General features: G+C 45.1%; 1 long non-coding RNA gene across 1 annotated transcript; it reads right to left on the bottom strand.

The window, feature by feature from the left end:
• Positions 1-4,513: 4,513 nt before the first annotated feature.
• Positions 4,514-14,141, bottom strand: LOC115030864 (uncharacterized). Its single transcript, XR_003836432.2, has 3 exons — positions 13,904-14,141; positions 12,682-12,814; positions 4,514-4,597 (listed from the first exon to the last, which is right to left on the bottom strand). It is a non-coding gene; the product is annotated as an uncharacterized LOC115030864 (long non-coding RNA).
• Between the last annotated feature and the right edge of the window lie 1,279 nt (positions 14,142-15,420).

Below are 15,420 nucleotides of genomic sequence, written 5' to 3'. Positions count from 1 at the left end.
GGCCTTTTTCTCTTACTGCTTTTAGTATTCTATCTTTATTTAGTGCATTTGTTGTTCTGATTATTATGTGTCGGGAGGTATTTCTTTTCTGGTCCAGCCTATTTGGAGTTCTGTAGGCTTCTTGTATGTTCATGGGCATCTCTTTCTTTAGATTTGGGAAGTTTTCTTCTATAATTTTGTTGAAGATGTTTGCTGGTCCTTTGAGTTGAAAATCTTCATTCTCATCCACTCCTATTATCCGTAGGTTTGGTCTTCTCATTTTGTCCTGTATTTCCTGGATGTTTTGAGTTAGGATCTTTTTGCATTTTCCATTTTCCTTGATTGTTGTGCCCATGTTCTCTATGGAATCTTCTGCACCTGAGATTCTCTCTTCCATCTCTTGTATTCTGTTGCTGATGCTTGCATCTATGGTTCCAGATTTCTTTCCTAGGGTTTCTATCTCCAGTGTTGCCTCATTTTGGGTTTTCTTTATTGTGTCTACTTCCCTTTTTAGGTCTAGTATGGTTTTGTTCATTTCCATCATCTGATTGGATGTGTTTTCCTGTTTCTCTTTAAGGACTTCTACCAGTTTGGTTGTGTTTTCCTGTTTTTCTTTAAGGACTTGTAACTCTTTAGCCATGTTCTCCTGTAGTTCTTTAAAGTCCTTCTTGATGTCCTCTACCATCATCATGAGATATGCTTTTAAATCCAGGTCTAGTTTTTCAGGTGTGTTGGGGTGCCCTGGACTGGGCGAAGTGGGAGTGCTGGGTCCTGATGATGGTGAGTGGTCTTGGTTTCTGTTAGTAAGATTCTTACCTTTACCTCTCGCCATCTGGTAATCTCTGGAGTTGTTATAGTTGTCTCTGTTCAGAGGTTGTTCTTCTGGGGATTCTGAGTATCCTCTGTCAGCAGACCTGTACAGACTAAGTTCGGCGGAGTCCCGGAGCCAAGATGGTGCTCCCTGCAGGGCAGGTCACTGTCCTCCGACTGGGAGGGTGCCGGATGTCTGCGGCCCCTAAAGGGTGCTGCCTCAGCAGCTCTGTGGCTCCCGCCTGTCCCAGAAGCCGTCTGCCCCCGTGGTCCCCACTCTGACCTGTAGAGACTAAGCTCGGTGGAGTCCCGGAGCCAAGATGGCGTTCCCTGCAGGGCAGGTCACTGTCCTCCGACTGGGAGGGTGCCGGATGTCTGCGGCCCCAAAAGGGTGCTGCCTCAGCGGCTCTGTGGCTCCCGCCTGTCCCAGAAGCTGTCTGCCTCTGTGGTCCTCACTCTAACCTGTAGACTAAGTTCGGCGGAGTCCCGGAGCCAAGATGGCACTCTCTGCAGGGCAGGTCTCTGTCCTCCGGCTGGGAGGGTGCCGGAAGTCTGCGGCCCCAAAAGGGTGCTGCCTCAGCGGCTCTGTGGCTCCTGCCTGTCCCAGAAGCCGTCTGCCCCCGTGGTCCCCACTCTGACCTGTAGAGACTAAGCTCGGCGGAGTCCCGGAGCCAAGATGGCGTTCCCTGCAGGGCAGGTCACTGTCCTCCGACTGGGAGGGTGCCGGATGTCTGCGGCCCCAAAAGGGTGCTGCCTCAGCGGCTCTGTGGCTCCCGCCTGTCCCAGAAGCTGTCTGCCTCTGTGGTCCTCACTCTAACCTGTAGACTAAGTTCGGAGGAGTCCCGGAGCCAAGATGGCACTCTCTGCAGGGCAGGTCTCTGTCCTCCGGCTGGGAGGGTGCTGGAAGTCTGCGGCCCCAAAAGGGTGCTGCCTCAGCGGCTCTGTGGCTCCTGCCTGTCCCAGAAGCCGTCTGCCCCCGTGGTCCCCACTCTGACCTGTAGAGACTAAGCTCGGCGGAGTCCCGGAGCCAAGATGGCGCTCTCTGCAGGGCAGGTCACTGTCCTCCGACTGGGAGGGTGCCGGATGTCTGCGGCCCCAAAAGGGTGCTGCCTCAGCGGCTCTGTGGCTCCCGCCTGTCCCAGAAGCTGTCTGCCTCTGTGGTCCTCACTCTAACCTGTAGACTAAGTTCGGTGGAGTCCCTGAGCCAAGATCCGAGCTGGATATCTTACGTAGTCATAGTTATACCCCTGCAACGTAGTCATAGTTATACCCCTGCAAAGTCACCAAAAGCACATCTTGCTTTTGTCTTGTTCGTTTTAATTTTTTGCAAACTGATGTTAAAGGTCAGTCTGCAGCAGATGGCCACTGGCATCCAGTTACTTCCAGTTCTTATGCCATGGTTAAATGGCGGGACCCAATATCTAATACGTGGAATGGTCCAGACCCTGTTTTAATTTGGGGAAGAGGTTCGGTCTGTATTTTTTCACAAAAAGAAGACGGAGCGTGGTGGCTGCCTGAAAGACTGGTTTGTCAAGTGGACACAGATCCTGAATCTTCTAGTAAGTATGATTCTAACCTCCTTGATGGCTAAAAATCCTTTTTAGCCAAAAAAAGTTAATTTGGAGCACAGCCTCCACTTTCAGAGAATCTCCTGCTTTTCTGCTAATTCTCAAAGTCAGCTCCCCCCCCCCCCCCTTGCAGGGAGGTCAGAGTCTGAGCTTGATGTTGCTAATTTGCAACTGAATAAAGTACCTGGGCTTCCACAAAGAAGCTTTTATCCTGTTGTTTTTCAACTATCTTTGTTTTTCAAGCAGGTCAGTCTCTCCTTAGAGCCTGATTTCAGCAAGGGTCCCCTCCAGCAAGCGTGGGTGGCAGAAATTCATCAATATGAAGACGCATATTCAGTATATATTGTGGCTTTGCTCTGATTTGGGAATAAGGTGTGCTATGAGGGCCGGAGAGTCAATGATGGCAACCAGATTTCAGAGCCATATCAATCTAAGACAGAGGTACATGCCAAGAGACTGGGGTTTGTTAATAATACACCACAGAGCCATGTTTGTGTAAAATAAACACAAACGAGCTGCATGTATGCTCCTTGATGGCTAAGAATGGCTCGGGAAAATCTGAGATTTCCTGAAACAGGCATGGCCGCCAGCCACCATAACTCCCAGGCAGGACTATGGAGCATAAATAAATTTTATTGTCTCAGTCCAGCTATTTTTATTATATAATCAGGGGGGAAATTGTAGCCTCCCCCAGCCTTGAAGCAGGCTGATTCAGACTTTGCTGCCACTGAATATGAGATCACCTGGGGTGTAGCCTTCCAACTTAGATGACTATATTGTTATGTCAACTCCCTCTGCTCTTCTCTGAGACTCTGCTACCTTCTGAGAGACCCTTGAGACATTCTGGAGACACACCCTATCCTGCACATTGCCTACAGGCTGGCTCAAAGCACCAAGAATGGACTGGCACCGATCTCTTAGTAAACTTGTGGGCCTTGATCTGGAAAAAAATGTCTTGGCCTCATTATCTTTTCTCGAAGTCTAAGACTCTTTCAGGCCCAGCCTGCCTTCCAGAAATACTTGGTTCATGTAAGCCGCGGGCCAGCTTACTACAGACTGGCCCACAAACGGGAACCTGGAAACCACGGGAAACAAGGAACAATATCTGTCTCATGTGTGGAGCTCCACGAGAAAGAAAGAAAAAGAAGATCATAGGTAGGAAGGCTATAACTGGAGTCTGGAGCTTCAAGGATTAACTCATGGGTTCGCCAGAAGATCTAGGATGGAAATGAGATGACATCGATTCCAGATCTTATTACAGTGGCTTATTACTCTAATGTCCTTGAAACCTCATGAAAAGCAGGGACGAGAAAATAAGCAAGACAATGCCTACTCCATGGAACTGTTTCTCTCGGCTGTATATTCATGGGTTGTGGATCAACAGAAGAGCTCTCTAGGGCCCAGAAAAGGGAGGAAGGAGATAACTAGTGAGCCAGCTCCATATGTCCCTTGGCTTTCCCTATCTATTAAGGTAGGAGTGTTTCACTGCTCTCTTCTTTAAAAATTAGAAGTGGCAGTGTGGCACATACCTTTGATCCCAGCACTTGGGAGGTAGTGGTGGGCAGATCTCTATGAGTTTGAGGCCAACCTGGTCTACAGAGTAGTCTCCAAGACAACCATGGCTACACAGAGAAACTCTGCCTTGAAAAGCAAAAGCAAGGGAGCTGGGGAGACCACTCAGTGGGTAAGAGCACTGACTGTTCTTCCACAGGTCCCTAGTTCAAATCCCAGCAACCACACGGTGGCTCACAACCATCTGTAATGGGATCTGTTACCCTCTTCTGTTGTGTCTGAAGATAGCTGCAGTGTACTCACATAAAATAAATAAATGAATTCATTTTTTAAAAAAAGGAAAGCAAGAACAAAACAGCAATAAAAATAGCTAATATAATTTAAGATGTATAATCTATGTCTCATGATATATCTATATACCCATCAAATATAACATGAATACATTCAAAACAAAAGTTTCAGTTCCCTCCAAATGTGCCCTTGGGTTCCTCTGCATCCTGTACCTTGACCCCTACCCCTGCCCCAGACACGGCTTATCTACCTTCTATTACCATAATTTTGATTTTCCTAACATTCCACTGAAATGGAATCATGTGGAAATGAGATATGAAGAAAATGAATTACCCCATAGGATGCTTACCTTCCATCCTGGGCTTCCCTTGCCTTTGTTCATTTACCTCTGTGGTTGCAGAAGCTCCCCATCTGATAGCAGTGTATGACCTCTTACCCTGAGGAAGGAGCAAACAGGAGAATGGAGGTCTTCTGTATTCATCAGGAGAGAAAACTAGAACATGCTGGGACTATCAAGCTTGTTTAATTGAGAGATTCTTATTCTCGCTTCTCAAAGGTCTTCCTCCTAGCCAAGGATGGTGTCTTAGTCAGGGTTTCTATTCCTGCACAAACATCATGACCAAGAAGGAAACTGGAGAGAAAAGGGTTTATTCAGCTTACACTTCCATACTGTTGTTCATCACCAAGGAAGTCAGGACTGGAACTCAAGCAGGTCAGAAAGCAGGAGCTGATGCAGAGGCCATGGAGGGATGTTCTTTACTGGCTTGCTTCCTCTGGCTTGCTCAGCCTGCTCTCTTATAGACCCCAAGACTACCAGCCCAGAAATGGTCCCACCCACAAGGGGCCTTTCCCCCTTGATCACTAATTGAGAAAATGCCTTACAGTTGGATCTCATGGAAGCATTTCCTCAACTGCAGATCCTTTCTCTGTGATAACTCCAGCTGTGTCAAGTTGACACAAAACTAGCCAGTACAGATGGGTAGGAAAAGAAAAGTCGAGGGGGGGAGGGTATGGGGGACTTTTGGGATAGCATTGGAAATGTAATTGAGGAAAATACGTAATAAAATATATTAAAAAAAAAAAAAAGAAAAGTCTGGGACTTGATGTAGTACTTCATTGTAGTGGGAAGAGGGTCTGTAGTTTCCCCTCCCTCTACTCCTCCCAGTTCCTCCCTTCTTCCCCTCCTGTTCAGATCCACTCCCTTTGTGTCTCTCATCAGAAAAAAAAAAAAAATGCTTCTAAGAGATATCAACCAAGCATGACAAAATAAAATCTAATAAGGTGTAGCAAAAATTATCATATCAAAGTTGGACATGACAACACAACAGGAAGAAAAGAGTCCCAAGAGCAGACACAAGAGTCAGAGACCCACTTGTCCTCACAGTCAGGAATCCCATAAAAATACTAAACTTATATATACACAGAGGACCTAATGCAGTCCCTACAGGTCCTGTGCTTGCTGCTTCAGTCTCTGTGAGTTCACATGTGCCCTGCTGCAGTGATTCAGAGGGCTCTGCTCTCCTGGTGTCCTCCATCTCCTGCGGATCCTACAATCTTTCTGCCTCCTCTTCTGTGGGCTTCCCTGAGTTCTGAGGGGAGGAATTGGACAGAGATCTCCAGTTTAGACTCTCTCTCCACATACTGTCTGGCTATGGATCTCTGCATCTGTTCCCATTCGCTGCCAGAGGAAACCTCTCTGATGATGACTGGGTAAGGCATTGACTTCTAAGTTTAGCAGAATATCATTAGTAGTCATTTTGGTGATTTTTTAAAAAGCAGTAGTGTTTGGTTTTACCTTAGGTCTCCAGGCTACCTAGTCCTGATTCTTGGTTGCACAAGCAGTGCTGGTCTGAGCTCCTTCTCAGGGAGGGGGCCTTAAGTCAGATCAGGCATTCTGACGTTCTGTGCCGATAGTTTTTGGTAGGCAAGACAGATTGTAAATCAAAGGTTTTGTAGTTGAGGTGGTAGCCACGTTTCCCTTTTAGTAGCCTGTAGAGTACTTCCTGCACCAAAGAGACCAGGATGTAGGGGTTAAGGTTCCACGTAGGAACCAGCTTGACTTCTCCATGTCCAATCAGTTGTGTGGGTGTTGTCCTTGCCTATGGAACCCTGCTATCAGTTTGCAGAGAGCAACCCTTTGTCTTGGCAACAGCCAGGGCTATTTATGGATTTCAATGGGATCCCTTCGGCTAACTCAATAGAGTGCAACCCAGTCTGCCCTGGAAGCCATATTTGATCAATATGGTTTGGTCTAGTTTGTTAGATGTAAAATGGCTACACCAGCTTGCTTCGTAGGTCCATTTGCATGGATTCTCTTTTTCCCACCTTTTAGCCTGAAGTAATATCTATCCTTGATGTTGAGGTCTGTTTCTTGGGTGCAGCAGAATGATGGATCCTGTTTTCACATCCATCCTGTTTGTGTGTATTTTACTTATTGAGACCATTGATTGATATTGAGAAACATCAATAACCACTGACTGTTGATTCCTACTACTTTGCGGTGGTTGATGGTGGTGGTAGTTATTGTGGGGGGAGGGGGTGTGTGCTTCCCTTCTCTTCATTTCGCTGGTATGAGATTATTTATTTCCTATGTTCTCATAAGTATAGTTAACCTCCTTAGGTTGGAGCCTACCTTCTAGTACCTGCTATAAGGCTGGATTTATAGAAATATAGTGCTTAAATTAGACTTTATCATGGAATACCTTTTTTCTCCATCTATAGTCATTGAAACTTTCCCTGGGTATAGCCTAAGCTGCTATCTGTGATCTCTTAGAGTCTGCAGGACATCTGTCCAGACCTTTCCGGATTTATAGTCTTCATCAAGAAGTCACACACAATTCTAATAATTTTGTCTTTATGTTACTTGGTCCTTTCCACTTGTAGTTTTTAATATTCTTTCTTGGTTCTGTATGTATAATGTTTTGATTATTATGTACTGAGAGGACTTTCTTTTGTGGTCCAATCTATTTGGTGTTCTGTATGCTTCTTGTACCTTTATAGACCAGGCTGGCCTCAAACTCAGAAATCCACCTGCCTCTGCCTCCCGAGTGCTGGGATTAAAGGCGTGTGCCACCACACCCGGCTGTTTTTTGTTTTTAGATTTAACACTTTCTTTGACCAATGTTTCCATTTCTTTTATCATACCTTCAATACCTGAGATTCTCTCTTATATTCTGTTTGCAAAGCTTGCAACAGAGTTGGGGATGAGATTGGGGGAACTGGATCTCAGGAGCAGTAGAACTGTTGTGTCTGCCTTCAGTATACTTGTTACCCTGGGAGAAGCAGTTCTTAGATTAGCAACTAGAACACATTGGGACTATCAAGCTTGTTTAATTGAGAGATTCTTACTCTCTCTTTTCAAAGGTCTTCCTCCTAGCCAAGGATGGGTAGGAAAAGAAAAGTCCTTAGAGAGCAATGGTTGTTTAGAGGGATTGTTGGAGTTGGAATCTTGGATAAAGCTACAAGTTTGAGGAGGGAGGTTAGGAGGGGTTGGTTTGTGGGCTCCACAAAAGATGTGGGCAGGAGGGAGGGAAGGCTATATAGCTCCGTTCTGTTGTCCTTCATGAAAGGAGACTGGGAGATTGGGTTTGAGGGAACAGAGAGAGAAAGACAGTGGGGAGAGGTCTGCTGGCAGCCTACCTGGTTTTCTGGCAGGCGTGGCCTGTGTTTTAGCAGGGTATGCCTGCTGGAGTTGGGGATTGGTATACAGAAACAAGTAGGGAGAGAAAAGTTAGGAGGGCATGGTCTGTGGAATCCATTGGAGCTGTAGGCAGGGTGCGGGGAGGAAGGTTGCTGCTGTGTTCTCTTGCAGTGGTAGAGATGAGACTAAGGGATCAGGTCTGCAGGAACAGAGAAAAATGTAAAGGACCTTTAAAAGGGATTTATCATGGATGAAGATGATGGTTGGGAGAGCTCTTTCCCAGGACTAAAGACCTCAAGAGGGTGCTTGAGAGTGATGGAAGAGAGGACTGTGTGGGCAGGGCTGAAGCCAGGTAGTGTCAAGGAGAGGCTCCATTGTCAGAACCGCAGCCGCATGCTCTGACTGAAGGAGGAGCTGCTAGGAGTCTAGAGGAGCCACATGAAGTCCTATGGTGAACAGCCCTTGACAAAGCTGCATTGTTCCTAGTCTTACAGATGTGCTTTCTTCCCAGAGGGTGTCAGTAGAGAGCTGGAGAGTGGGCAGAGGTGACTTTGGGCTTTCCTTCAGAGTGAAAGAAAAGAGGTCAGACTCTGTTAACAGCTTATCATCATGTTCTTATCAGAAAAAGAAACAGGCTATAAACACTACCTACCTACCTATCCACCTACCTTCCTACCTACCTACCACTCTCCTCTCTCCATTGACTTGGGAATGAAAAGGAACCTTAAAAAACAAAACTGGACAGCCATGCTAAGATCCTGTCTGCAAGCACAACATAGCATCAGTAATACTGATCGCCTATGGGATGGATCCCAAATTGGGTTAGGGAACTCTGGGAAGGGAGGTGGAGTGGGGCAACATTTGGGATATAAATAAATAAAATAATTAATTTTCTAAAAAAATGAATAAATAAATTTCTACCCTAAAACAAAACAAAAACTGGAAGAATAAGGAGAAATGTCTTAGGGGGAGACTGAGGAAGTGAGGCAGGTTCTTGATATTTAGGCCACATTGATCTTGAACTTTTCGTTTTCCTGCTTCAAGCCTTCCAAGGGCTAGAATTATAGACTTCAGTCAACACACTCTGCTGGGAGCTCATTCATGAAGGGTACCCCAAACAGCAGCAGGCAGTCTCCTGTGTTTTGGCGAAATCAACTCTATGGATCATGAACAATAGAAGTTTTAGATCAAACAAGGGAAAGCTGAGCTTTCTTCATGGTCATGATAAAAATGGTGTCCAAGGTTAGCTTATCTGGGCGTTCTCAGAGTCATACAAGAGAGAGCCACAGACAGTCAAGGAAAGACAGCCAGGGAATATGTCTGTCTGTTTATTCTCCTCTCATATACTATATCCTAGGCACATTTCCCCTACTCTCCTCTCCTCCCAGTCCCTCCCTATCATTTCTCTTCTCCCCATATCATGAAATAGAAGGAATATATAGAGTCAGAACATGTTAATACTATGTATTTGATGGGAGTGATAATTATTACAAGGGTTAATGCCCATGTACATACAGTAATCTTATATACTACCATTCCCAGTGTAAATTACTCAGCCTCTTTAATCTCACTTAAATGTACAAAATGATGGCTTTGTCCTTTGTGGGCTAGTAGGAGAATTCAGACTGTATAAAAGGGGTTGCAAAACAACTGAATTCTAAGACATGAAGCTGTCCTCTTCCTTAGCCTACAGGAAGAACCAATCTTACCTCTTTGGCTCTGTGATAGCCTGGCTAGAGTCCCTGACTAATGTTAAGCAGAAAGTCAGGACAAGTCATATAGCACAGACAGAAGACTGTCAAACTCTGTGCTGCTTCTGGATTTGAATCCCAGCTAATGTAAGGCATGAAAAGCCAATTGTTTCCACCGGCTGGGCAGTGTGAGAATAGGCCTCCATGTCTGTGTCTGCTGCTCTGCAGGTCATCTGTTTGTTCAGGTACCATTGTTCTCAGGCTGAATTCCTGAGGCTCAAGGAGTCTCTAGGAACCTCTGCTTTTACTCATGCACAGCATATATAAATGTAAAACAAAGTCACAGTATCTTTTCCAGCTTATTGCCCTATGCTGGCAGATGGGAAAGTGTAAATTACAAAGCCTTCTTTATCTTTTTTACAGTTAAGACTTTATGTTAGAAAGCAGAAACTGTTCATTACAAAGGCCATTGTTATTGTTGATGCCTTAATTGCAAAGCAGACAGGTGTGGCTACACACACCTATTATCCCAGTGCTCAAGGGGTGATGGCAGGAGAATCACAAATCTGAGGCCATCTTGGGCTAAACAGTGAAACCATTTGTAAATCAAAAACAAAACAAAAATATTGTACAATGATTTATAAACCTCATCTTTTCTTGGTACAATTTGTCTAAACTTAATTTAGTGACTCTAGATCATAGTACCATCCAGAGTTTACCTTTTTCCGTTTATTTATTATTTATTTTATATATGAGTATTCTAAAATTGACTTCTTAATAAAAATATTAAGGTGCAATCAGTCCAACAAATGAGGGGGTGCCTACTCTTGCACCCCCTGGTTTTGTGACCCAATGGAGTCGTGCCTGGTAATCAGACACCTTGCAATGAAGCACCATGGGGGGTGGAAAAAAACCCTGGGGCAGGACAAGTGGGTTTATGACTCTCTGGAAGATTACTCAGCTTGATGACAGAGGATGTAAAGTTCTCAAAGCTTTCTAGTACCCAGCAATGGGGTAGTCACAGTAAAGACTGTGGTTTGGAGTGTGGAACTGAGAGAAGACTTGGGGCACTGGGATGGGTGAATTTGGATTTGTTGGATTCCACTTGAAGACTCCCAAGTGTGACAAAAATTCCTGGGAAGAAGCTGTGACTACAATGGCTTGTTGACTAGTTAGAACTTCAGTGATGTGCTAAGGTTGGAATGCTTCAAGTCCAGACCCCAATTATCTTAGGCCATCTTCAGCCTCCTTAATAGCCAGTTATTATCCTCCTGTGTACTGGACCTAACATCTGTGTGGCCATTAGGTAAGTCCTTCAGAATGCATCAACAGACCCTAGCTCCCACCAACCAGAAGGCTAAAGGTGCTGTCAGATAGCATCTGTAGTTGATCTTCCCAGCTTTTCTGGAAACTGTCAACCTCATGTTTCCACCAATGTGTTTTAAAAACATGTCTTGAGCCGGGCGTGGTGGCACACGCCTTTAATCCCAGCACTCGGGAGGCAGAGGCAGGCGGATTTCTGAGTTCGAGGCCAGCCTGGTCTACGAAGTGAGTTCCAGGACAGCCAGGGCTATACAGAGAAATCCTGTCTCGAAAAACCAAAAAAATAAAAAAAAATTAAAAAAATAAAAAATGTCTTGGTCTATAACTTCCTTTTTTCTGTTACTGTAAAACTGCATGAACCCAGGACAGTATTGGAACATGACATTTGGGTAACGTGAATCTGTGTTCCTGGACCATGGTCTCTCATGTTTAGTTCCAGAATAAATTGTCCTTTGAGGTTAGAGATTGTTTGTTTGTGGTTTTTGTTTTGTTTTTAATTCCTGACAAATGGAAGAAGAGTAAAGATGGAGGCAGGAAGCCTAGACTGTGAGGCAGACATGCAAATGAGGCCAGTCCAGGCCAGAAGCAAACAGCAGATGTTACACTGACTGTGTTTAATTAAGGGATTTAATGTGTTTAATTGGGGTTGGAGAGATAGCTCATTGGTTAAGAGCACTGGCTGATCTTCCAGGGGCCTGAGTTCAATTCCTATCAGCTCACAGCTGTCTGGAACTCCAGGATCAGACCCCCTCACACAGATAAACATGCAGGCAAAACACCAATGCACATAAAATAAATAAATTATAAGTTTAAAAAATAAATAAAAATGAGTTAAGTCAGTTTTTAAGATGGATTTGATGTTATTCTTTCAATCTAATGTAAAATTTTCTTTTAGTTTATGTGTTTAGCACTTCAGAGTTAAAAATGTTATGGATATGATTGGATTAATACCAATCATCTTTGTGCTGGGGAGATAGTTCAGTCCGTAAAGCCTTGCAAGGATGAGGACCTGAGTCAAATCCCCAGCACCCACATAGAAAACAATGGGGTGGTCACGCATGCTTATAATCCCAGTGTTGAGGAGGCAGACAGGCAGATCCTGGGGCTCAGTGGCCAGCTAGTCTAACCTACTTCAAAAGTTCTGAGAGGCCCTGTCCCAGGAAAAATAGATGCTATCTGAGGAGTTATCCACGAAGACACAAGTGTGCATGTGCACACGCACACACATGTACAGACAATGAGAAGGGTAGGTTGACTCCATGACAGGCTTCTAATTGGCAATTCAGAAGACTAGACCTAGATCTGTTTCCAAGAACTGCGCAAATTCAGGCAAGTCTAGGTCTCAGAAGCTGCCCCACCAACTGGCCTGAGGCAAGGTCAGCAGCAGTTTCCAGACTTCCCCAGCAACAGTTTCCAGACATGTGCGCACACACACCAGCACACCAGGCCCTAGCAATGGTTCTGGTATATCTCTAGAGATAGAGCCAAGATTAAGATAGAGGTCTCCCATCCCGGGCGTGGTGGCACTGCCTTTAATCCCAGCACTTGGGAGGCAGAAACAGGCGAATTTTTGAGTTCAAGGCCAGCCTGGTCTACAGAATGAGTTCCAGGACAGCCAGGGCTACACAGAGAAACTATCTCAAAAAAAGAAAAAAAGAAAAAAAGAAAAAAAAAAAGTCTCCTGCCTTTCTCTGAAATTCCCCTAATGTGCTTTAAATTGGCCTGCAAACTCACTTCAGAGTCTCTCTATCATTGTAGATGGTAGTCCCGAGCACCTAGCATGCTGGACTTCTCCAGAATGAAACACTCTTTGCAGTTACATACTATTTACATACATATCAATATTCAGCAAATCATGGACACTTACATTTGGGGGATTTGTCTGGGATTCTCTGGAGACCCCTGACCCAAATAGTGGAGTGTTTTTCCAGTCGGTAAGTTTGGGTGCCTTGTTGTCTTTTGTCCATCTCTGTGGTTCTGTTTTGGGTTTAATCTGGAGGCTGAGAAGGACAAAGCAGATGCGTATTTTGTCAACTGGCCAGGGCAACAGAGGATGCTCCAGACCCCCTAGGAGAAGCAGCAGAAATGGCTAGTTCTCCTCTGAATGCTGAACTGTCTATAGGTCTATAGGCCTCCCATGCACAGGGAGGAAGACTGTTGGTTTTGCTTTTGTTTTCCCAGGAATGTCCTTCTGTGTCTGTCTGTGTGTATTCTGTTTGTGCATTTTGTCCTTTTGTACAAATTTTTCTTTGATTTCTAGGATGGGACAGGCACAAAGCACCTCACTGGGCTTGGTCCTGAATAATTTTAATGACTTTTGCCAAGACTGTGGTCTGGTTGTTTGTCTAACCATCTTTTGCAGAAATGAATGGCCCACTTATAAAGTAGGATGACCTGAGGAGGGGACTTTCCATTACCTCTTCAATTAGAAGGTGAAGGTTTAGTTTATGAGGCCTGGGGCCCCCCAGGACCAAGTGCTATATATCACCACGTGGCAACACCTGGTCAAGAAGCCCCCTCCTCCCCTGTTTGGATGAAACCTTTTTTGTTACAGGTCTCGCTGCTCTCCACCCTTCTTCCTCTAAAGGAGGGTCATTCTTAGCCCCTTGCCTTGCTCTCCTTCTCTGTTCCAGAGAAGGGTCTCTGTCTGCCTCCCGTGTCCTGCTCCTGCTACCACAGCTAGAGGGAGGAGCATTCCTGACTCCCCTGATTCCTCTGACTCTCCTGACACCACTTGGAGTTCACTTCGGTCCCAGAGGGCCGACTCTATTATGGCCTTGCCTTATACATCCAGGCTATGGGATGCCCAGATGCTCAGAGTAGACAGTTTATGATATTTGCAAGTAATGATGTTTACAAGTAGAAGTTGCAGAACTCCCCATTTTTAGAAAGACCATCAGCTCTCACAAGTCTTCTAGATTTAATCATGTTGAGTCACCAGCCCATCTGGGATGACTGTTAGCAACTGCTCCAGGTCCTCTGTAACTTTAATTTTCTCAAATTCTATTTTTAATGATGGTTTTTGACCTTCCTTGTAGCCCATCACCCACCAGAGATAGTATAAAAGAAAGAATATGGAGGAAATGAACCTGTTTAGAAAGGTTCTTTAGAGCAATTCCTGTCTGTGTTGTCTGGAAATCACATTTCAGCTCACAGGTCAGCAGGCAGTTGCAGCTTGATCTATGCACAAACACTTCATGGATACCCCAGCAGTCCAGTAGAGTCCAGTAGAGTTGACTTAGCAACAGCAGTGACAGGACCTAGCAGAAACAGCAGGCTCAGCCTCAGCTCAAGTCAGTAGGGGGGATCAACAGGAACACCAGAAGGTCTCAGCTGTGCCTTTACCAGGGAATCAAAGATCACCAAAGACTCAAGACCCTCAATCTTTGCACAGTTGGCTATACCAGTAAGCCAACCTCTGTCTCTATCACTCAGTGGAGTCCTATGTATACCCTCCAAACATCATGTGTCCTCCATGTGCCTTGCCTCAGCATGTGCATCCAATCAGCCCCAGTCCTTGGACGTGGCAACAAACTGCAGCACAGCACCAGAAGTTTTTTGGTGCATTTCTCTCTATGGTATCCTAAATGCAGCTCAACTACGCAATGTAAGGCAGACCAATACCTAGGTGTCATAACCAAAGAATCTTCCATCACATGTCTTTTCATGTGTTTGCTTTAGCAGAACATCCTCTCTCCTGTGTCTTCTTCAGCAAAACGTTCCTTTTTTGAGTCTGCCTTAGCCTTTCACACCTGTGTCCACTTTAACAAAACATTCCTTCATGTGTTTGCCCCAGCAAAACACCATCCCACTTAAGTTTCCACTTCAGTCCTCTTCACAACAAGAAGCTGCCCTGAAATTGGTTCTGGGAGCAAATGGGCTGCCTACTCAAGTCCATGCTGATACTGATGCAGCCTTTCCTTTGACTGGGCCCAACTGGGATCTTAACACTGCTGAAGGTAAGGAGAGGTTCTGAGTCTACTGCCAAATTTGGATGGAGGACTTCCAAGAGTCTATCAAATGAGCCACAAATTTATCTAAGGTGAGCCAGGTGATACAACAGTTTCCAGACTTCCCCAGCAACAGTATCCAGCCTCCCAGTCTCCAGCAATGGTTCTAGCATATCCCTAGAGACAGAGCCAAAATTCGGATTGAAGTCACCTGGCCCTTCCTGGAATTCCCCTAATGTGCTTTAAATTCTGCCTGCCAGCTCACTTCAGAGTCTCTCCATCTTTGTAGATGGTAGACCCCAGCACGATGGACTTCTACAGAATAAAACACTCTTTGTGGTTACATACTATTTGAGTCTGGAGTATCAATATTCAGTGACTCATGGACCCTTTCAACATGTACACAGGCACCCAGGGAGCCTACCATTTGAGGTTTCTACATATACAGTTGTTCTGTTTCCTTTCCTCTTCTTTCTATGTCTTGTCTGGTTTTAAATGAATAATCCTGTAGCCAAGTTTCAGTTCTGTTTTCTGGCATGTTGCTCATGTCTTTTAAAAACATTTTAAAAGCCAGGTGTCTCAGAGGCTCAGGCCTTAATCTCAGCCTTCAAGTTCAGCCAGGTCTACAAAGGGAGCCCCAGACAACCTGGGCTAAG

The sequence above is a fragment of the Mus caroli genome, unplaced genomic scaffold (genome assembly GCF_978045245.1).
Source record: "Mus caroli unplaced genomic scaffold, Mus_caroli_1 scaffold_6, whole genome shotgun sequence".
NCBI lineage: Eukaryota > Metazoa > Chordata > Mammalia > Rodentia > Muridae > Mus > Mus caroli.
This window is presented reverse-complemented; position numbering and strand designations above follow the sequence as displayed.